Source organism: Porites lutea, chromosome 8 (assembly GCF_958299795.1).
Source record: "Porites lutea chromosome 8, jaPorLute2.1, whole genome shotgun sequence".
Lineage (NCBI taxonomy): Eukaryota > Metazoa > Cnidaria > Anthozoa > Scleractinia > Poritidae > Porites > Porites lutea.
In genome coordinates, this window is record NC_133208.1 from 2,320,001 (window position 1) to 2,343,643 (window position 23,643).

At 40.3% G+C, this 23,643-nt stretch overlaps 1 long non-coding RNA gene and 1 pseudogene across 1 annotated transcript; one reads left to right on the plus strand and one right to left on the minus strand.

The window, feature by feature from the left end:
* Nucleotides 1-1,109: 1,109 nt before the first annotated feature.
* Nucleotides 1,110-23,643, minus strand: part of LOC140945081 (zinc metalloproteinase nas-13-like) — a 276,809-nt pseudogene continuing 254,275 nt past the window's right edge.
* Nucleotides 10,831-23,589, plus strand: LOC140945992 (uncharacterized). Its single transcript, XR_012166787.1, has 3 exons — nucleotides 10,831-10,920; nucleotides 11,149-11,261; nucleotides 22,917-23,589. It is a non-coding gene; the product is annotated as an uncharacterized lncRNA (long non-coding RNA).

A 23,643-nucleotide genomic window follows, 5' to 3' on the forward strand; every position in this document is an offset into this window, starting at 1 on the left:
GGTGATTTCAGCAATCTGATTGGTTCGCTATCTCGGACTATTCAACAATATTCACCTCCTAGCGAGTGGATAATGTGTGCGCTCGGTGTTTTTCCCATTTTTTTAGAGAACGATCTTTTAAAAGGCGACAGAATCCTAGGGCTGACTTTTTTTAAGGCAAGAAAAGACTTGGAAGGATTCAATACGGCGTTATTCAATTTACTGTAGCTGAGTTTTGTGCTCGATGGATTGTTTACAACTCCCGTGTATTCGCGTAGAAGAAGCCGTTCCGTGAAAGGAGCGTTTTCAAACGCGAAAATTTGGGCCCAAAAATCGAAGTTTATTTATGAGAAACAAATTTAAAAGGAAACGTTGGTAGAAATTCTACGTTTCAAGTAAACAGGAAAAAGAATGATACAGGAAGACGACGTATTACCTCGAGCAACCGAACCGCCATTTTTGGCAGCACTTCATGCGAAGAACGACACAACAAGCCCTTTTGGCTTTAAACTTGGCGAGTCAACAGAAAACAACAAAGCTCTACTTTTCTGCTCAGGTAAGGAAACAGTTCAAATTTTTAGCGGTTCCATTTAAGTCATTACGCTGTTGTTTGCGAAATGATAAACTTGTGAATTGCCTTGTTTGAAAATTCTGCAAAGATCTATTTTTAAACTTACGCGTGATTTGATCTGTCAATCAAATCGTATACTTTTTAATGGTTTCCTCTCTGATTTTGTTGAGATCACTTCGTGTGTATATACTAAAAAAATTACTCTTTTCAATCTCGGTGAATAGTGCCTTTGGGAATATTTACCTCGTCGCTTTCGCTGCTCGGTAAATATTTAGCCACTATTCACCTCGATTTCAAAGAATAGTTGTTAATGATAACAATAACGATGATGATAATGATAACGATAACGATAGAACGATAACGATAACGATGATAATAGTGGTGATGATAATGATAATGATAATGATAATGACAGTGATAATGATAATGATAATGATAAACATTTACAATTCATGATATAGTACACAATATACTATAAACCTGGCCCTTCAAGTAGAACTACCCTTTGCCTATGCGCTCCCTAGTGCGCCAGTTGGACGAAATATGGTTTAGAAAATAACTACTCACCTCTGCAATTGTATAAAGCATTGATTTCGACTGCGTCTCTGGTACTTAGAAGGTTATTCGGAGCTCCAAATTCCATGTTCTCGTTTCCAATAGCTACAATGGTGGGTTTGCCGTTTTTGGTGAATGCCAGTCTATCATAATACATGACGGACTGATAATCGTAGGACACACCCAAATTATCAAGAGTCCTCCACGAATATTTGTCAAACTGGTCTTTATTCTCTAAAATAAAACAAAGTTAGGTAGGTAAGGTAGGTGGAGAAGGTAAGTAGGTAACACACTTGGCTTAACCTATTTTTTGTAAAGGCTAACAATTGGAAAGTAACTGAGACCCCAGGAACGGTGAAAGATGCCAAAAAATCTAATTTCTGACGTTTGAAAAACATGGAAACGAATAGAAATTCTGACGGCACGGTTAAAGGGCGCGCGGGATTCCTTTTCTCGTGTTAGTGAAGTCAGAATAGAAGGCTTCTGAAGATATCACGTAGATTTTAAAGTACTAGTTTAATCAAATCAATACTTTCAATTGATAATTGAGTAAAAAGTCGTGTCGCCGAAAATAAATAAACCTTTTTAGCTTTCAGTTTGCAACAATAGTTTGCCGTCTGTCGCTGATGGCCGGTTAACACAACGTAAGTATGATTCACTACTGTATGAAATATCTTACTAGGTAGAATGTTCTCCCAATAGATCTTGACATATTTATCTCGATCGCTTCTTGCTTGCTCGTGGAAGAAACCTGAAGTAGATATGAAAGATGCTATATACAACTGGATCTATATTACCAGTGGCGGATCCAGGGGAGTGGCCTGGGGGACCCGGCTCCCCCCTTATTTTTAGACCAAACTGAGGCGCGAAGGGCCCAAAAATTCTTTTTGGAGACTGCTCCCCCCTCCCCTCCCCCTTATCTCAAGATCTGGATCCGGCACTGATTACTACTTGTATTTACTGGCATAGCTACTGACAGGACCAGGACTCCTGGACAGGACTTTACTAAAACGAGGAACTCGAAGAACGGGAACGAACACGGGAAGCAAGGGATCAAAAGGTAATTTAAACACCACCCCTGTCAGTATCTTTATTGCCTATTCTCCCTTTTTTCATTTTGCAGTTCCGGTGCGCGCTACCCATTCTCTCTTTAGTAATACCTTCGTAGACGGCCATGACTCGTTCACATTACACAATTTGGTTCACCTGCGTTAAGGTGGCTGAACAAAGTTTTGCGGGCAGTCAGCGGTAACTCGCGTAACGGCGCGTGTTTTAAATTAGACAAACAAACATGGCGGCGAAAAACGCATTGGTACACAGAAGACGGTTTCTCAAAATCTACCCATTAAAATTTTGTGATATTTGGCAGAATTTTGACTTTTATCGTATTTAATTAATGAGAACATTAAAATGGAAGTTGAACAGACGAATTTTGTGATACATTTAATAATTACGATACAATTATATTATTGATTATCTAAAAACCCGTCTGTTAAAATTTGGTCAAATAAATTTCAATTGGTAATGATTACTTATAGTAAGCTGCATGCAAGTTTACAGGAAAATCTAACGAGGGAATTTGATGTAAACTGAGCAAAAGTGAAATTTTAAGGTTGTGTTCAATCGTTCCTGTTGCCACGGAAACAACGAAAACGTCACATTTTACCTGTCCATCAAAATCTTTCATCAGTATATTTTTCACCTGCCAAGTTTCAGCTTCTGAGCTACAACCTTTCTCTTGCCATGATTTGGCAAATAACATATACTCACAAACTGCAAAAACTGTGTTCAGCCACCTTAAGAAGAAAGTTTTTGTAACGGAGTGCGTTAAAGCAAAGCAAGAGAGGATAACTACAAAGTTACAATTTTCAGGATAGGTGCAAATGAAAGCCAGCCAACCCTAAAATTAGTCGAAAAGCTGGCTACACCCCTTGAAACCATGTACTGTAGATCACATTGTAGTCCCGCATGCAAACCTCGAACGCCTAGCTAAAACATGCGGTAAGGGCAGCCTATGATCTTTTTATCCATCGCATACTTGAAACGCGAGAGAAAAATTACCTATTGCATGCATCATTTCATGCACGAAGGGAAAGGGAAAGGGAAATTGTACAGGACAGCTGATAGGTGAACAGTGTAATTCCCCTTTAATTCAGTCCATCCTCCATGCTCCTCTCAGGCAAAGTAAGTTATTTGCACTTTTTGTGTAATTATTTTAGGCAGTTTTGTGCCTTAATCCTCCTAAGAAAAGAACTGATTTAAAAAGAAGAAGAAAAAAGAGAAAGAAAACATAGCGCACCTCTGGTTTCCTCTTTTTGATAACTTACCCGTCGCTGTTTCCAAATCGAATGTAGTTACCCCCATGGACTGCCCTGTTGTGGTATTAAAACTGGATGCATGTTTTACTGTGGAATTCCTGAATCGCTTTGTACACATTAGATGCGACATGGCCTGTGTGTTAAGAAAGAAATTAAGTCTGAGTTTCGCGTATACTGATTGCCGCCACTTTTAAAGCGAAGCAATGTTGTTAGCCTCCTTCGTGACGAGGCCCTGAGAAGGTTTGCGTAAGGAAGCTACGATCTTGTGGAACGACAATTATAACACAGCTTGCGGAGTTTATTAGGGTACAAGGTCAAGCTAAAAGCATTTTCGGGAGTTATCAGGTGAGCAAAGGGATTTTCATGGTTTTTTGTGCCCAGGTTCCCGAGGGCCGTGAGCAAAACAATAACTACAACGCAATAGCAGAGGAGTAGGAGGACTAGCAGTCAGATGACATGCAACATGATAGGAAAGAAGTAGAGTGGCAGATTTGCTAAAGCACTTACCTCCTGGCTACCGTACCGGACAACTATCTGCAATAGTTTTCGGGGTGAATTTAATAAAACTTTTACAAGTGTAATTTACAAGTGTAGCTATGTTTTTGAGTCTGAAAACAAAAGGTTCACTTGCAAATTGCGCTTATAAAAGTTTTAAAAAAATTAACCCCTGGCCTCAGTTGTTCAAATGGTGGATAACGCTATCCACTGGACTCGATTTTTCGTAACTCCCCTAGCTACTTTTCAATTATAGGACGAGACAGGACAATTACTGTAGTAATAATTAGTGTGCAAGAGGTCGAGGTAAAGTAATGTTTTCGCGCCACTGTGGTCGTGGTTCCGAAGGGCCTGTTTGAAAAGTTGCGATGTCACAGTGACTTGGGTATCCCTGTGTTTTGGGTATCGTTCCCCCCGCGGGAGGGGAGGGGGGTACTTAGGAAATGTTTATACGGGGAGGCTCCGCCCCGAGGTCCAACCCTTACCCTTTAGTATATCATTTTTCACGAAAAAGGTACCACTTTCATATACCTTCTATTGACAAATGGTACCCCTTTCACATACCTTGTTTAGAACTTTGCATCCCCTTTAATTGCTGTAAATGCACTGTCTTTTAAATAGCAATCAATCACAAAAACACGACGTTTTCTCGACTTCATAACGCCAAAAAATTCATCTGTTACCCCCTTTGGGCCCTTTCACAGACCCAAATGACAGATTTCCCTACCCTTTTATATACTTCAACTACTTAAATCCCTACCTTTCCATATACTTCAACTAGTGAAATCCCTCCTCTTTCATAAACCTGAAGCCTGAAAAAGATACCCCTTTCGCGCGGAGCCTCCCCGTATAGGTCCCTATAGGGCATCGTATGAAGTACCCCCCCGGATCGTACCTCAAATCTCTAGTGATATCAGAATTCCCGGTAGGTAAACCCAACACACTGATCATTCCTCTGAAAATAAATCGGGACACTATATTGTTTTCAGTCATCATGATAAGCTAAATTGTTATATAGCCGGAAATTTCTTCTTAACAGTGCGCAATCTCATTGGTTACTTCGAGGTCACATGACGTCTATCAACGAAACTGATTCCTGCCAAACTCCCTGAGCTGGCAACATTGCAAACAATCTATAACGTCAGAAGGTAACAATGCAATGTTACCCGCTAATGTTGACAGATGACAGCCGTTATAGCGAGGTTTAATGATTTTCCAGCTTCAAAATTTCCAGCTACATAACAAATCACTAAGGACTGGTCAATCGGGAAACATTGTTTTCCTCGAATCTCAATGTTTCCCTCGGCTTCGCCTCGACAACATTGAGATTCTCGAGAAACAAAATTAACTGTTTCCCTCGTAACCAGTCATTAAGACTTTAATACTTAGACTGCAAAACATTCGGCTTTTTTTCCTTAAAATCGCTAAAGCGTGGCGTAATAGTCCTACGCACGCGAAGGGTGCGGGCCTTTCTTTTCCCGTAGGGCGTGTAGGGCGTATTTTTAGCGTCTCCCCCAGCCCCAATCTCGCTCTCCGTTCTCAGCCTCGTTCCACACCTTTTGTTTGACTGCTTGCGCATACCTGAATACGCAAAAAACCGGACTGTTTCGCAGTCTAAGGGCCTGTTTACATGAAGGTGGGGACCCCAGGTAGGTGAGGTAACATGTGGCGGGTTACCCCACCTACCATGTAAACGTGATCACATTAAAATGAGAGATTATGTGGACTGGCGGGTTACCCCACCTCCATGTAAACAGGCCCTAAATACTTAACGTCTCTTTTACCTTCTTAGGAGAAGTGCTAGAAAAATACATACTCATATAGGAGGGAATCTGGTATGGTATAATCCGGGTGTTCCATACTCGTTTTTTTCTCGAATGGCGTTCCGTGAGTGTCCGCCCTTTGCTATTTAGTCCTGAAGTTCGGGGTCAAGCTTTAATAAAAAGCTGATATGTTTTCTGTTACAAAGGAACAAAAATAAAAATAAAAATCTTAAGAAAAGAGGCTAAACAATTATGTATCCTAAAGGCCATCCTTTTTATGCAATTAGGTTAAAAGTAAGATGAAAAACAGACGATAAACAGACTGAGCTAATGCTAATCTGCGACTGTAAAGAAACTACATGCGAGGCCATTTGGATTGAAAGACACTGCATGCTAGCTAAGTATAAATAAACAGGCAGACAAACAAATCAGAAACAAATGGGGAAAAAATTCCAGTAATTTTAGTTATTGATATGCTGATGCAGCTCATCAACGTTATCTAAAGCTGCGTGCAAACGGACGCAACAACTCCCAACATTGTTGCGCCAACAATGTTGGGAGTTGTTGGGTGGGTGTTAGCAGTAGTGTGCAAACGGATGCAACAACTCCCAACAATTTTGGGACCTGCAGTGCAACGTGGAAAGGATACAAGCCATAAATAAGTCTTTGTAAACCATGCGTAATGAGCGTGCGTGGCCCTAACAATGTTGGAAGAGTTTTGCAAACGGATCCAACATTGTTGCGCTACGCTTCGGCGATCATGGAACAAAAGAAATGTTGGGAGTTGTTGGCTGAAAAGTTTGACCGGTTTCAAACTTTACGCAACAACATTCAACAACATGCAACAGGGTGTGCAAACGAACGCAACATGTAACATCCAACAATGTTGGGAGTTGTTGGCCAACAATATAAAATGTTGCGTCCGTTTGCACGGGGCTTAAGGCATTGTAAAAATTATTTTAACAGTAGATAAATAAATTTGTTAAGCCAAGTGATATGTATACCTTCTTCATTCCCAGCTGTCTGACTTTTCTTTCTTAAGTGCGCCATGTTTACAGCCAAAAATCGGCCAGGAAATGTCTGAAACTCTGAACTGAAAAGAAAAATGGCAATGTAAATCAATATAGCGGAACACCACGCGCGCGAACGAAACCCCGTGGTTAAGAAAATTTGGTAATCTATACATCCGGGAAAATTTCGTTATGACGTCAGCGTACGACCGAACGCTGACCGTACAGACACTAGGGGAGGGGGAGGGGGTCAGGAGTCAGCCCGTCGGGGGAGGATTATGTTATAGCTGAGGTGAAATTTTTGCATTTGAAGCACCCCGGTCGATTCGGCGGTAAATTACATGGGCGCCCGGAATTTTAGAGAGAAAAAAAACCGAGTCTTTCTTTCCACAAAATTTAAATGTCTACATTAACTTGGATAACAGGCAAAGAGCTAGAGCGAGAAATAAATAACAACGGAAACCAGATTCGTTGGAAGAAAAACATGAAAATGATATAGCCGTGGTGAGAGTGTGCTACACGTGCAAAGTTGTTTTTTTTTACTAATTAGGAAAGTGTACTGCACGTGCAAAGTTGTTTTTTCTTTTTGCTAATTAGAAAAAAAAAGTGTGCTGCACGTGCAAAGTTATTTTTTTGGCTAATTAAATCTATTGTTGTTGTTGTTTTTTTTACAGTTCTCGTTGTCTTCACCCTGTCTTTAGTATTACTCGATTTTATATTTTCATTGAGGAAACTATAAATATTAAAGAGAGTTTCGCTTTTATATATTACGTTTAAATCACTCAGCTCACGAAAAAAAAATTGAAAAAAACAAACTATCTAACCAAATCTTCTTCTTCTTCTTTTTCTCTTTTGTACTTTACACCCATTAATGACTTCTAGAAGACAAGCAATTTCCTCTTTTAGAAATGTCCTCTATTTCAGCCTTAATGAAATCAGTTTTTTTCCATTCGCTCGCCTGGAAGCAAAAGATATGGTCATTATTTACTTACCGTACCAGTTGTCACAGTTGTTGATACGAAACGGACTGAACAGTATAAAACAAGACCAGCCGCCGAGCATAATTTAAAATGAATGATACAGTCAAACCTCGTTAATACGGACACTGAGGGGGACATTGAAAGTGTCCGTGTTAACCGGGTTGAATTTAGAGAAAATGTAGGGGCTTTCTTTCCCCAGGGACAAAGCAAACTGTCCGTAATAATGAGGTGTCTGTATAAAGAGGGTGTCCGTAAAGCGGGGATTGACTGTCCTTCATTTGTGCCTTTCTGGCTCGCCCGGTGCAAAGGGAAGGGAGTGGTACTCCCTTATATAAGCCATGCAGATTTGTGCCGCCACAAAGGGTAAGGATTTTGGGCCGTTTTGGTCTGAATACGGGTATTAGTGTTCGAGGGAACTACAGGAGTGTATGAACGTATTTATCGTTTCAATCCCAAATGAATAAGAACGACTGAATACTAGAAATATGCAAATTCGAAATGCGTTTGAAGAAATTTTTTTTGTTTGCTCTCTAAGCTGAGTAATGATGACATAATTTTTGCCTAAAGGCAAGGTCTGAAAACGGGTATGGATTTTAGAGGTCTGATCTGAAAATGGGTGTGGAATGACATTTTTTGATCTGAAATAGGGTCAGGATTTGGAGAACCGCGCGGCACATGCACCCCCACTAAGAATTCCCAAGAGTACCCCCCCGGGGAACGGCAAGTAAAGCCGAGAAGAAAATTTTTTAAATCTAAAAAATTGTAAGCTATATATAGAAACATAACAAAACTGTTAGACCTAAAATAAAAACCAAATGAAAAGAAAAAGAAAAAAAAGAAGGAAAGAAAAGAAAAGAAGCGAAGAGAAAAAGGTACTGTTTGGGATCGAACTCGGGACCTTCGACGCACCAGGCAAACGAAGTTCTACCACTAGGCCACGTGGAACACACGGGGATTCCTATCGAAATTTTATTATTAAAATCTTTGAGCGTTTATTAAACGTGAACGCAAAGACACTTTCCAGAAGAGTGACTGTAGTTTAGACAGTGAAAACCCAACGTAAATGCATTTCATCGCATTTTCATGTAAAGAATGGTAGCCCAACAGTCTAGGCTGATACGGTATAAACTCGTCTGCGAGCAAAACAGGTTTTGTTACCGCAATATTCGCTCATATCTTAAGGCTAATTGTCCAAAATCGCTTCCATTTGCTCTTAAAGTACTTTAGCATTCGAAATTCATTGAGTGATGTTCCCTCTGCTCCGCTGTTGTTGATGCCGTCTCCATCTTTGTTGCTTGCGCCGTTGAATTTCAAGTCGGCGTTCTCGCTCCAGAGGATTTTTCGGTGTCAAATATTGACCTGAGAAGATTGACAATTCGGCGTTCTTGTTCTTGCTGTTCTGTTTGCATGAGAATTGGCTTGAGATTCACCGATAGTAAACATTGTTTTGCAGACGATGAAAAGACAGCTCTTCGTGAATACTTAGTATTCGAAATCGTTTCAGAAACAAAAATCCGCCGTGACGTCAAACTACTGTATGACGTCATAGCGGACACCATCGGATATGTAAAGATGAGAGCTGCGAGTTTACAGCTCGCTAGGACCCACACGCGGTTCACGCACTGCCCACGTGCTTCGCGCGACAAGATTATAAACTCACTTCGCTCGGCGCTTCGCGAGGAATTATTCGCCACCCTAGAAACGAGAAGAGGACTGTAGTACAAACATTAACCACAAAGGACTGCAAAGGACCGCAAACGAATATGCCGAAGAACGTAGGATCTATAAAGACCTGATCAGCAAAAACGAAAAGTAGACATATTAAATTCTGCAAGCAGAATACTGCAATGCTGATCGTACTACGTGAAAATTAACTCTGCAAGACATCAACACGACACCGAAAGAACTCAAAGCGGGATTGTAGCCACCAGGGTCAGGGTTTCAAGCCCTCAGTGGCTCACCTATACCCATATATTGGTCGAATACCCCCCTCCTCCCTCCCCCCGATCTGTAATTATCGGCTCATGGCCTGCATAGCAAGTACAACCTCGTCCCCAGATCGCTTTTCCCGGGCTTTACAGGTGGGGCGCCCACCTCCAAAGCCAGGAAAAAGCGACCTGGGGACGAGGTTGTAGCAAGCCAAGCCTGTTCCAGGCTCCGAGATAGTCGGGTCCGCTGAATTGAGAAGGAACATGAAAAAAAATAAAAACGCCTGCCCCGCTAAGTTTTCGCGTGTCTTTCACTTTTGCGTCTTCCCCACTATCTGAGAACCTGCCGTGAACAGCCGGATCATTATATGTTTCTACCTACCCCTCCCCTAAGCCAACATTTTCCCCTAAGGGAGAAGTAAGTGTTGATGTTGGTTTAGGGGAGGGGTAGGTGGGCAGTTTCCCGGAAACGTATAATTATCCGAATAGGCTACGTAGAAAGCAGTGGCTGTACAGTACAAAGGCTAGCAAAGCGTCTCCGATCAAGTTATTGCACGAAAGTTGGAGAGAGAGAGAGCAAAAAAAGAGGAATTAGGGGGAGGTGGAAGGGAAAAGAGGAAATACTTCCCCGCAAGCCCCACGATGCTATGAAACGGGCCATGATATTTCTCTGTTTCCTCTTTTCTTTCGTTCCTCTCTTTCACGCAATTCGTCACTCGATCGGAAACGCTCGTTACCCAGGCAACGGGTTTCCACGTATTCCTCCTTGAAATTTCATATAGAAACTTTCATTTTTCCTCGCCCGCGTGTTTTCTCGTCTCGTCCTATTAAATCCCTTATTAAAACGCCATTGTTTGAAATCGCGCTGGTTGGAATAAGAATTGGACGGATTTTAAGAATAAAGGAGGATTCTCAACCCCTCCTAGCTAGGCTCAGTCTCTCATAGCCTTGGGTGTCTCGATGTGCCCGCGTACTCCCACCCGACAACTCCTAAACTCCCGGCTGATGACTCATATAATCCAAATCAAGCCTCGTTTAATTTTCAATTCGATTTCGTCATCAGCCAAGTTCGTGAAGGAGTGGTACGAGAGAGAATGCAGTGCATGCGTTAAATCAACCCTTGGGTGGGGAGTACCGTGGGCGCAGGCCGAAGACTGAGCCTAGCTAAAGCCTAACCCCCTCCGGGCAAGTCTGTCATTTCTCGTATGGATTTCTGAGACATTCCCCCTCCGGTGTAAAATATGTGTTGACGAAGTCTCGAGGATGTAGTTACATTTCGGGATAAAACATCAACTTGTTCCTGGCAGCAATCGACAGCAAGGTGAGTTTGCATCCTTTTATTGGAATAACTGCATTGTTTGCGCTTTGGAGGGGCAACCATTGATAGCTACCACAAGATTTTACTTTAGCTCACTTCCGCTTTGCGTGGTACATTCTCGAAACGTTATTCCCTCTATCCTGCATTCCATGATCTTTTGAGTTTCTTTATACCCTTGGGACGAATTAACAATTGAGTTGATACAGTTTTAACGATCACTGTTCTCCTTAGGAAAGAACTCGGCCTCTGGAGAAGACTTGCAGACTTTGAAAGACTACGGGCTTGAAAGAGTCAGTAAGCTTTAATTGAGTTGATACAAATGTAGTTCAAGAAGTCTGGTACGGGTAAGTTGTCTGCTTTTCTTTATTAATTCCGAATCTATTCTTATTATCTGTTCATATTCTTGATTTTCGTCTGCATTAAAAGGGAGTCATGTCACTTTTCAAAACAATTCAATGGTTTTCGCGGAATTTGATGAAATTGATCACCAAATATATGGCCGCCGTGACGTCACTTGCAATCTTTGCTAAATCGATCACGCGAACGAAAATTCAGGCTAGGGTATTGCCATTAAATCTCCGCCAAAATTTAACTGCTTCCTCTCAAAATGTATTTTAGCATTTGTCAGTTATTGAAGTTGCCATCACATCAATTGAACTTCTCATCAAACTTCAAATCGTAGTTACTAAAACGATGCGATGCTTTTAAATAAATGTTTCCATATGCTGTTCAAAAAGAGTACGTCATGGTTAGTATATGTAGTACGAACTATATTAAATACAGGAAACTGGCGTTTATGGCTACACTAATTGAACTGCTTTAGAACGCGCTTTTGATAAACACGAGCTAAAAATAATTTTAATTAAACGGATTAAGCTTAAAGCAGTACGTGCTCTGACCTAGCCAAGTAATTTAAACGTAGTCGAAGTATCCGATTGCCTTCCTCCCCCTGAATGTTCTTGAGACTGGTTTATACCACGAGCGCAGCATTTCTTGTAGAAATTACATTTATATCACTGCTAAATGGAATCACCGACAAACAAAAGCCTACTTTAAGCAAAATAAAGATCACCCAAGAATTCAAGTAAAATAGCGTAACGCTTGTTAGTCTCGCTTGCTTTGGAAAAGCGAGACTCTTAAAATGCGGTCGTTTTTTTTTTTTTTTCGGTGGGACCTAGTTTGTAGGCCCCGCGTTCCTTGCGAAGACCGTTGAAAATGGGGATAAGATGGAAATGAGTCTCGTGATGAGAATGCAGTTTATTTCGGCGATGACTGAAATGACGCATGTAAGTTTGATAATGACGTAATCTTCCTCGAATGGAGGCCCTTGATTTTCGTGCAATTATGCACGACATGCAGGCACATCCCCAGGCAGGATGAGAAAATATTACAGCCGGGAAATCCTCGGGATTTTATTTCTTTTTAAGGCGTTACGTTTCTCAGAATACTGTCGGAATCACAGGAAATGTACGGTTAAATAGATTCACTTTGTTTTATGTATTTAATTGACAGATTTTCGCAGTTGTTACGATGTGAAGTCGTGTTGCACTTAATAAATACTTGAGATATGAAGTATCCACTGTCAGGTAATTTTTACGTGCGCACGTGTGTAAAATTTGCGTTCGCAAATAAAATAAAGGCATTGTATGAAAGGCTGCACGTACAATTATGTTAGCGTAAAAGTAGAAACTCGCTTAATTTGACGTTTAATCTCAATACTTTATGTCTTACCTCTATTTGATTTACGTGATTAAAATTTACGTGCGTTAACGTGCGGAGCCTCAAAACGCATCAGTGGAAATCCACCCTAACGTGTCACGGATGTGTTTATACGGGTAGCTTTGAACTTGACTAACCGCACACTCTACTTGAGTGAGCTTTTCCGGAACGGGTTGGTCCAAGAATTCTATAGCTTGAAAGCGTTGATTATTTTGGAACAACTGATCACTTCAGTGGTCGGAAAAAAGGAAAAATCTTTATGAGCAAAACTTCAAGGTTTACTGGAAAATAAGGATCGAGGATCGAAGATCGAGAAATCAGGGATCAAGGATCGGTTAAAAAGAACTTGAAAATAAAATAAATAAATCGTGGATCAGTGATGATGTGGGCCGCAGACTGTAGATAAATTTCACAGAACATAACCCCGTTCGCTGTCTGAGTCAGTGATTGTTTTCACGAGAAAGTGAAATTTTCCAGAAAAATGAAACGCTTTATCCTGGTGATACTGTAATACAAGAAAAAACTTTTAACAGTTTTTAATTTTTAAGTGTACATTTGCTTTCAGTACTCCTTATTTTCCTTGTAATTATTGTATGCACGACCCCACCAGCAATGCTGATCTTTTTATCGTGCCATAAACTATCTATCTATCCATCCGTCCGTCCGTCCGTCCGTCCATCCATCCATCCATCTATCTATCTAAAATGCATGCTGTGCACAACTCTAAACATTGTACTTTAAGACTGTACGGAGATATTAAAAGTAGATACTAAGCAGCTATGGAAAATGTCATTACTTTCATGCGATATTGATATCTTATAAAACGGACAACAAATTCGGCAGGAATACGCGCGAACTGAATTAACTGTGTGTTGTATAATGTTCTGTTCAACTTACACTTTTTTCCTGTGCTGAACATATACTGTACCGAGCCGTATCTTGGTCCGGTACAAAGAAGCTATGTATATTTATACTGACAGAGTCATGGGTCCCTGATACCGATAAAAATCATCGTTCAATTTTACGAGTGTAAGAAAGAGTACTCCTCAATGGAGCAATATCAATATGTAGAAGGTTTTCAAAGGTTTCACACCGGTTTGAGGCTAAGATGTGCAGCTTGTCTCTCCTTGCAATTTTTACTTTTTAAGTATATACATTATTATATACATTATATCAACGATTCCGCTTCGCTGTGCTTCTCAGCAGCATCCCGTGTTTCGTCAGATGCTTTCTTGTGGAACTTTCAGTTTTCTATCATTTTTGGTCCTGAGATAGTTTCACTCACAGTTTGACAAACTTGTTTTGACATTGTAGCCTATATGTTATCAACAGACAGTCCTTGGTCTAGATACTCGTCACTCGTCTCAGAAACTACGGGCTGTTTCCGGAAATAAGCTGATACCGTAGGTTTCATGGCGTTACCATGGCGCTGCAAGATAAACTCTTTAGTTCCACCTGCCCACTTATACATGACCAAATACCAAGGCTTTGGTTCTCGTTCATTGACTGCTTTAACTGTGACAAAAGTCCTTGAAAATGACGGGTTGGCTTTGTTCGTTTTGTAATATCTGGTAAGTTCATAAACCTCCTCCGTCGGAACATAATCCTTTTTGTAGCCTTTTGCTGCTTTTCTATTGGCAAAGAACACCCCATTTTCCAAATGGACTGTACGAGACCCAGAAGTACTGCTGTATTGGTAGTAGCGCCTTGCATTTCCTTTGGAAATGTATGCTCCGTTATCATCTGCTTCTGCAGAAGCTATAGGTATCACCTTCTGATCGAGAGTAAAAATCTTATCCTCCCTTATAGCAGAGGGCTTGTGTTTCAAATCTAGTTCTTCAGGATTGTCAAGCAGGATGTTTAGGATGGTACAATGGTCCATATCTTCTGTTGTTTTCAAGCTTATGAAAAAACAATAAGTTTCTGTTTGAATAACCTAGTTTTGATAAGGCGTAATCTATTACACATCGAGGACCCCATTTTTGAGATTCATGTATAGAGGGTTTTATGGATACTAAGTGACTGATGAATGATGATTAAAAAAAGATTGAATAAATAAATGAAACGATGAATAAACACATGAATGAATGAATGAATGAATGAATGAATGAATGAATGAATGAATAAAATGAATGGAAAATCGCATGGGATATCATCGGCAAAAGCAATAACCAATGCTATGCGGTCTTTTACTGCGCTGTGCTATGTTATGTCATGCTATGCCATCCCATTCCATCCTCCATCCTATCCTATCCTATCCTATCCTATGCTATGCTATTCCACTCCATCTTATCCTTTGATAAACTTTCTGCCAGCCTTATCATATACGATCTCGTCCTATGCTTTATATTCTAATGTTTTCCGTGCTGTTCTGCTCTGGTCTATAGTCTGTTCTGTTGCGTTAATTATTATTTATTCGCTTATACTACTACATGAAAAATGTCTGCAGTTTGATTGGCTTCTATCTTAATTTGAAGTACCTACAAGTGAAAAGTACGAACCTTTTGCGGGCAGCCGTATAATAAATTTAATTTATAAGCAATTTTGATATATCACGAGTGGTATTTATTATGCCAAGTATCACTACAAATCATGCTATTATACCTATACTAATGGATTCACCCTAATCTTGTTTATTCGGTTCTATTCAAGGTCGCAACCTATTTGTAATAATAACTAAATAAAACAAGTTTGTAAGTCCTAACTTTTAATTATTATGGGGGTAACTCGAGCAGAAACGCCATTCGCGTACCCGAAGAAAACGCCTGTAGTGTAGGCTACTTACGGGAGATATCTAATGGGCAGTCCAAACAAAACGGGAGTGACTGGTTCCGCTTCATTATATTTTAAAAACAGACGTCCCTAACACGTTCGTGATTATCCAGTTTCACAGTCATACCAAAAAAACATTTATATTCTTCCTATTTATATAGATATATATTTATTTTCTGGAAACGACAGTGGGGACGATGAGCATCACCGTCGAGGCATTCTGCCTAAAGAACTCAGTCCGCGTCTTACTACCCAGTCTTTAGCCCGCATTTCATATACCTAGTCCGAGTTTTATATCCAGTCCAAAGTTTTATACCAAGTCCGTGCTTTATACTGACCCGGTTTTGGCTTACTGTAACAACAAGCTCAAACAGTTACGTACTTGTCTTTATCCATTAACAGAAGCTTGTTTTATGTATCTTCTTCCATCTGTGGATAAAAATGAAATATACGGAACTATAATAATTATATTAGTCGCGGCAACGTTGCTTTCACTCGGTGGGCGTAACGGGTACAACTAAGTAAAAGGCTTTAAAAAGAAAGTCAATTTTCCGATTAAATGAATATTTAGTCAAAAATGTCGTTATCAACAGTGCCACCCGCCTTAAGTTTAAATTTAAAACGCGAATTCAAAAAATCAAACTTTATAGAAAAAATCTGATGATGTTTAAGGGGATCTACGTGGATTATAAACATCGGAAGCGCCCGTCAAAGACTTCGAACTAGGCTCGATTTCCGCCGTCTCCCGGGTCCGGTCTTTGATCCTCCTCCTCCCGGGGGGGATGAGTGTGGGCTCATTTTCCCGATCAGCGGCTGGTAATCGAGCCTAGCTTTGAACCCGCTTCTCCCACTTTGGTTTGCATGGGCCCCCTGTGCAGTAGCCTCATCCATCGATAGCAGCTTCCAGAAAGAAAACAAATTACCTCCTTCATTTTCGGGTTTTAAATCTCAAAAATGTCTCCATGAATCCAGTTATGATGGGGTCTCAGAAACAGACAATGATGAACAGTCGTTAAAAAAATCAGCAAGTGTCTTTCATCTTTGGCTGTTCGAAGCGTTCTCCTGATTTCAAAACTTAATGGCAGTATACTTCTTGTAAACGATTATGTGTCTATATAAACATTCGGAGAGTTTGCCAGACGCGAGTTCCCAAATCTTTGATTGGACACACTGGGCGCTTTCCATTCAACCCAAAATTCCGGAAATTTTTGTTTGCATATCGAAGGTTTGGTCCGACCTGAATATTCGGGATCAGCTCAGAAGGTGGTCCACTTTGATCGGTCTGGTCATTTCGATCCGTCGGACCGAAATGTCCCTTTCCATCTGGCAAAATTGTTGTCCCCAATACCGCTCTCTTGTATCCTGCTTACAAGCACAATAACCAAACGCGCGGTGGCCTAGGTCGGGTCTGTTCAACCGGAATGTACCGTTCCATTGGGAACGTGGAATTTCCGAAATTTCAAACCGGAATTTTTGTTGAATGGAAAGTGCCCTCTTTCTCTCTCTTCGGGGGAATAAGACTCAGTCCCAAACAAGCAAGACGAGTGAATCAACGGCTAGATTATCACTAGCAGAACGATGGATGATTACAGAATTCGCCGACGATCATATTAGCTGTGGTCACATTACGGACTTTTACCTAGGTAAAACCGATTAACCTAGGGCAAATTCATCAAAAATCTTCCGAGGTAAATTCATCTCGGGTTTTGTTTTACCTAGGTAAAAAATTCTGGGAAGGTCACACAACTGATATGGGCTCCCAAGATTTTCACGGACAGCTGAATTTTTTGGAGCATAAATTCAAGAAAGCAAGATGCGCAGGGATCTAGCCGATCAAAGAGACGTTTTTTTCTTTTATCTCGCTGTTATTTCTTACGTTAATTCAACGTGTCAAGGTGAAACAGGCGAAGACGTAGACGACCCGTACCCCCAAAATTTCTTTCACCTCGTGAGCTATGTCCGGTTCTGTCATCAAGACCTTCGCCGATGAGTGTCTATTGGCTAGCAACCTCGGTATTTCTTTTTTCCCAAAGCTATCGCTTTGGGGTAGCTGTCAAGGGAAAGTCTATTGTTCTCGAGACATATCCAAGCCCCAGACGATAAAATTTCCCCGAGGTAAGTTACCTGGGGAAAAATCAGTCAAACTTAAAAAATCAATTTTCCATAGGTAAAAAGTCTGTAGTGTGACCACAGCTATTGTGTGCTGACTTATTCCTTGCTCACCGATGTCCTTCCGGGAATAATACAGTGTTAAAAAAGGCTAGAACGCGCGAGCGTGAATTGATCAAACCTGTTCATTTGTAAGACTTACTCTCATGCAAATGAAATGAACTGTATGTAAAACTTAAAAGACAAATCGCGAAAAAATAACACTTCTAATTAATTTTTTTCTTATGGTTTAGAATAAATTATGTTTTTAGATCAAAGCTGCGTAAATCGAACTGAACCAGTGCATGGAACCTCGCGTTTCCTGTTTTTACTCTCACCTATTGTAAGTGTATGGAATATGTGTGAAAATCTTCATTATGAATCGGTATATTTCAAAAAGCTACACAACGATTAAGAATACTACTGACGACAATATACAGAGCGGGGGCAGCTGTAGTGTCAACTATTACTTGTCGAGATATAGTGCGTCTCACCGTTAAAGGCGACCATCTTGAAAGATGGCAGCCCGTAACGCACAACGCTCGATCTCGACGATATTACTCGAAAATAGGGGACTGTGAACAGTCTATTTATTAATGGTCAGCTAATGGTCTCCGTGAACAGCTTTTCTTACTCACCTTTCGTATTTTCTTTGGAAGGATACTTTCTTCATTTTCTTCATTTTCATCTGAATCGAGTACCACTATGGCTAAAAAAACGGTCACATTAGGTATTAAAACGTCGTGGTTTTCAATCGGGCTGGCGGAGATAAGAACTAGACGGATTTTAAGAGAAAAGGCGGACTGCAAGCAGTCTAGTCAAAGTATGAATAAGAATAGTCTGCTTTAGAAATATTTTAAAGGAACTGTACGTACCTTGGGGATCTTCCTTTGGCACGAACGCCATCGTGCGTGCATTCATACGGCACGCAGTTGTACGAATGGTGCCACGTATGCAATGGTGACTCATGATCACGTTGTGCTCCTGCTGAGATTATAAATGAATTTTCCAGACATATTCCAGATTTCGCACCATATGTAATCACTGGTAATGTGACATTTTAAACATGATTTCAAAACAATTAAAAATCACAAACAATCAGTTGTTGCTTAAATTATAATCAAGTTGTTGATGAGTTTCACAAGAGAGTGGAAGCAAAATCAATCTTATATCCCAGCCCTCCCAACATAAGAGGACAGTGCAGTGGAAGTTTTGTGTTAAGCCAATGGTTGATGATACAAGGGACCAGGGAGAGTAAGATTTTAGAGGGAAGTGAATGTTTTGTTCGATTCTCGTATTTCATGTACGTGAAATGTTGTCGTCTCGCCTTATTTCAGACATTTATACTCTGTTTTAGATGGTTTTAGATTGTTTGCGAGTGGTTGTAGATGTTTTTGAGGTGGTTGTAGGTGGTTGTAGATGGTTTTAGGTGGTTTTAGGTCGCTCCATGTTTTAGTAACTACGAACTTCAAATGTAAACAATCATGACAATTAGGTATAAAATAATTAACAATTATTGGATGAGGTTGAGCAAAATATCGTGATTTGCTAGTGGCGAGTTGGCTGAGGCAAGTAATTGATTTGCGAGACAGTGATAGCATGTGTACAGAACTCCCTCCCCTGAGGAAAAATCGGAGAAGGGGCGTTTGTGATTCACTGTTGCTAATTGTGTATGGAGGCCACGTGATTGTTCCCGGAATGCGTGCAAAATGATTTGATTGGCTGTTACTCGTAGATCACTGCATCATGAAAATGAGGGATTTTGATTGGCTTTAGGGCCTGTCGTCAAAACATAGCGGGCAACCAGAAAATCATCACATTCAAGGACAACTACATGCATGTAGCTTTTGAGATCCAGGGATTTTGCCGGAGAAAAGAAAAGAAACTGAAATCTTTATTGAAAGGTTCTTTAGCGGTACTAAAAAGCTTTAGGCTTCAAAAAGGTAAAAGAAAAATCGGTTCTAATATAAATGGCATCCGAGATCAAATCCTGTCACAAACACATACAGTAACATAAACCGCAGGAAATAATAACTCAACATGCATGAGTTATACCAGCTTCATGACCTCTAAATGCAAGAATCAAAGGCACAAATAGGATTTGTTCGGTCAAGGTTTATGGTACTCCATGCACTACAATGCATAATCTAGGCGCTGGAAAGAAAAATTGTAAGGAAAACCTCTGTTACTCAAGCTAATGCTAAGGTCATGTTTCACACTATCACGAGCTTATGAGTCGCGTCTGACCTGTCCGCACTTTATTTCAAACTAATGACTTTCCGTATCCAGTGGGAAGGCTTGCATAGGATCATGGATCTTTTCATTCAATAAGGGCTTGCAAGAACATTTTGCTTGCTTGGTATAGTGTAAACCAATTTTAAAAATCTCTCTCTCTCTCTCAATTGCTCGATGAAAATACAATGTAAGTCGCATGCACCGACATTTTGAGATCTGGAATGACATGAAACACGAGCCACACTATTTTTGGTCGGCGGAAACTACTTTTTTAAATTTATGTAAAATTATTCTCACGCACGATTAGCGACGGTGACTCACAGATGCCACTTCTTTGATTTTTCCTGAGGGGAGGGGTGTCTGTACACAGGCTAGAAAGTGACAAATCATGATATTTTGCGATAACTGAGTTCAATAATTGTTTTATCATTTGATCACCGTGTATATCCTCGGGAATAAAAGCGATCTGCCATTTTCACATATTGAGAAAAGCGTGGCTTCTTTTATGTATGAGCAGAATATTATTTGCAGCCAAACACAGTTGGACGACGTTGCGCATGAGCAGACCATTATTTGTAGGTAGTTATTTGCAGGTCACGTGGTAGGCTCTTGGCCAATGAAAAGAAAGAAAAATTTGCTTCAAATGATAATGATAATGGCTTAGTCAATTCCCAGCGTGCCCATCCCCCCTGGGCATTTGTCAGGAATTTGTCATCTTCTCGGTCCTGGCAGTGGGGAATTTGTCAGAAAACCTCTGCTTGGGGGTGGGGCATTTGCCAATTCTTCTGGAAGTGATTGACATTGCTCCTTTTTCAATATATCACTTTAAATATGCCTATTTAGATAGCTATGTGTAGATACGTAAAGAATATTTTAAATACTATTATATGCTTTAAAAGATACATGTGGTTTTTCTCCATTCCTCATCATCCAACCTGACAGTATTTTTTGCATCCGTATAAGAAATTGCTTCCTGCCATCAAGATCAATTTGCTAAAATTATAAGGGAAAACAATCAATAAATCATTTGCAGAATTTAAAGGAAAAGACTTTTTTTTGGGAAAAAAGTTCTGCAAGGTAATAGAAAGCTAATATAAACTTTGACAGAACGGTTCCATCATGATGAGAAAATGTTAAGGTAGTCGGTTGTTTGTTTATCATTCACTTTTTTAAATACCTTTGAAAATAAGAAAGGTATTATTAAAATCTAGTTAATACGTAGTTCAAAAGCTCTGATTATTATTATTACAATTTAATAATATGCACACTACGTGAAATAAATTATCCCAGTACTTAATGCACTGTATATAACTTAAACATTATCATGTGAATGTTTGGACTGGAGGAGGAAAAAATTTTCTTAAAAATCCAATTCCATCCACTTTGCTTCAAAGAAATAGGCAATTTCTGAGTTGCCTGATGCCTCTGTCTCAAAGTGAGGTTACAGAAGTGCTAAGCTATTGATATAAAAATGATATTTTATTCTCATGCTAATAAAACTCATTTTCACAAGAATGGTTTTGCACTTAGTCTCGTTTGAAAGTGAGGGTTTTAAAAACTCAGAAATGGCCTATTTGTGCTTGTTTATAAATATGCCATCTCATTAAATACTGCCACGTTGTAAAGTTTCACCCTCGGAGTACCACATTGCTACAACAGTGGGTCATGCATGCAAACAAGTGCCAGCTTGTCTTTATAATTATACCAAATAATCTTACACATGAAGGTAATAATAGATATTAAGCCAGTATGTTCAGAAAAGGAACAAGAGTCTCAGTTGAAAATTAGGCCTAGTAAATAATCATCCAATCACTGTCAGTATTGTGATGCTACATTTGTACATGTATTATACAGTACAGGAGGCACATGTTTGCATTACTCTACTTGTTTTGTATCGACCCACTTCTTTCAGTTATTACATTCACCAATGGGCACAATTTTCTCAGCATGTATTTGGCTTTTGTGAAAAATATAAAATAGAAACCTCACAGTGATATTATTGTTATCATGAGATTGCGAAAACACTGTTGTGATGTTATTATAATCTGGGAAGGTACTCTACAAATGTTTATATGGGGGAGGCTCCACCACGAGGTCCAACCCCGTACTCTTTTACATACCATTTTTCATGAAAAAGGTACCCCTTTCATATACCTTTTATTGATAAATGCTACCCCTTTTCCATACCTTGTTTAGAACTTTGCATCCCTTTTAATTGCTGTAAATGCACTTTCTTTTAAACTGGAATCAATCACAAAAATATAGCATTTTCTCGACTTTGTAAAGCCATAAAATACATCCATTGGCCCTTTTGGGCTCCTCTACACTCCCAAATGACAGATTTCCTTATCCTTTATACTTCAACAAGTGAAATCCCTGCCCTTTCATATACCTGAGGCCTGAAAAAGGCACTCCTTTGGGGCTGAGCCTCCACGTATAGGCCATCACAGGGAGTAACCCCCCCCCCCCCCCGAAATTGTAATGAACGAGCGATGTGATATTGCCAGTAACTGTTGTAGTGAAGGAGGAGGGGACCTTGATCAATAGATAGCCTGGCTACATTTGCAGCCTTCATGGAAGCATTTTTCCTGTTTCAGTGAGGGTGAGTGGTTAAGTCTTGATATCTGGTAATTGTCAGCCTGCATTATGCAAGTTCAAACCATGAAGCAAGTGGTAATAGTACTGAATAAGGAGGGAGGGGGAGTGGCAAGGGTATTTGTAGTTGTGGGGGAGGGTGAGTGATAGCGGCAGTGATGAATGCGGAGGGGAAAAGGTTGTAAGAGTGAAAGTGGTGGTTGAGGAAAGAGAGAGACAGAGAGAGAGAGATAGGTAGGGGGAAGTGGGGGAAATTGGTACTTCAGCGCATGAAAAAAACGAATTTTTTTCTTCTAGATCTGTACTTATGGTATGATAATTTTCATCATGTTTTGCGTGGTATCTTGGAGAGGAGAAACGTATTTTTATGGTTTTGTTATTTTTCCTTTTTATAAGCATTAATGAAATATGGGTTCTGCAATTTGCAGCCTGTGAATGAACTTCCTTTGTGAGATTTTGTCAATCCACTTCTCCAATAAGTGTTTATTATTTTCCACACAAATTTAACCAGCAGCGGATTTTTTTCTCAGGCTTCAATGGCGACTGCAGCACCTTCACCCCTGGCCAGCTCTGTAGAGAAGGCAAATGGAAACAAGCTGAGCAGACTTCTCATTGATGGTGGAACAACAGTACTGAGAAATGTTTTTGACAGTTATCACCCTCCTAAAACGTTGTCTGTTAACCTTTACGCCAACTATTCCATTCTCAGTAATCTGCGGCGTAAGAAAATTCTAAACGGGAGTCAATGGGAAAAACTGTTTCCACCTGGTGGAGGGCATCCAAGCTCTAAGAACTTTGATATCACTCTTCTGTTTCTGTTGCTGAGTAACATTTGCGGCCTATACCCTCCCCCCTCAGGTCCCTGGCACAAAATGCCCCCCGCGAGTGACACCTCTAGAGAGGCTAATCTTACTCGCGTCAAATTCTATCGAAACGAGCTCTATGGTCACCTGGCAACAACTGGCATTCCAACACCAGAGTTCATTGTGAAATGGCAGGAAGTTAGTTCCGTTCTTGTTTCGCTTGGGTTGAATCAGTCTGAGGTGGACCGATTAAGGCGAGAGCCCTGTGGAGAGGACTATGTCAGCGCTGTTACTGAATGGATGAAAAATGACGATGAGATCAAGTTCCAATTAAAAGACGTAATTCGCAAACAACAACAAGTGCTCCAAACCCAACAGGAAGATCAGAGAACTCTTAACGACACACATCAAATTGTTGAAAAAGTGCGACACACACAAGTAAAAGCCAGCAAAA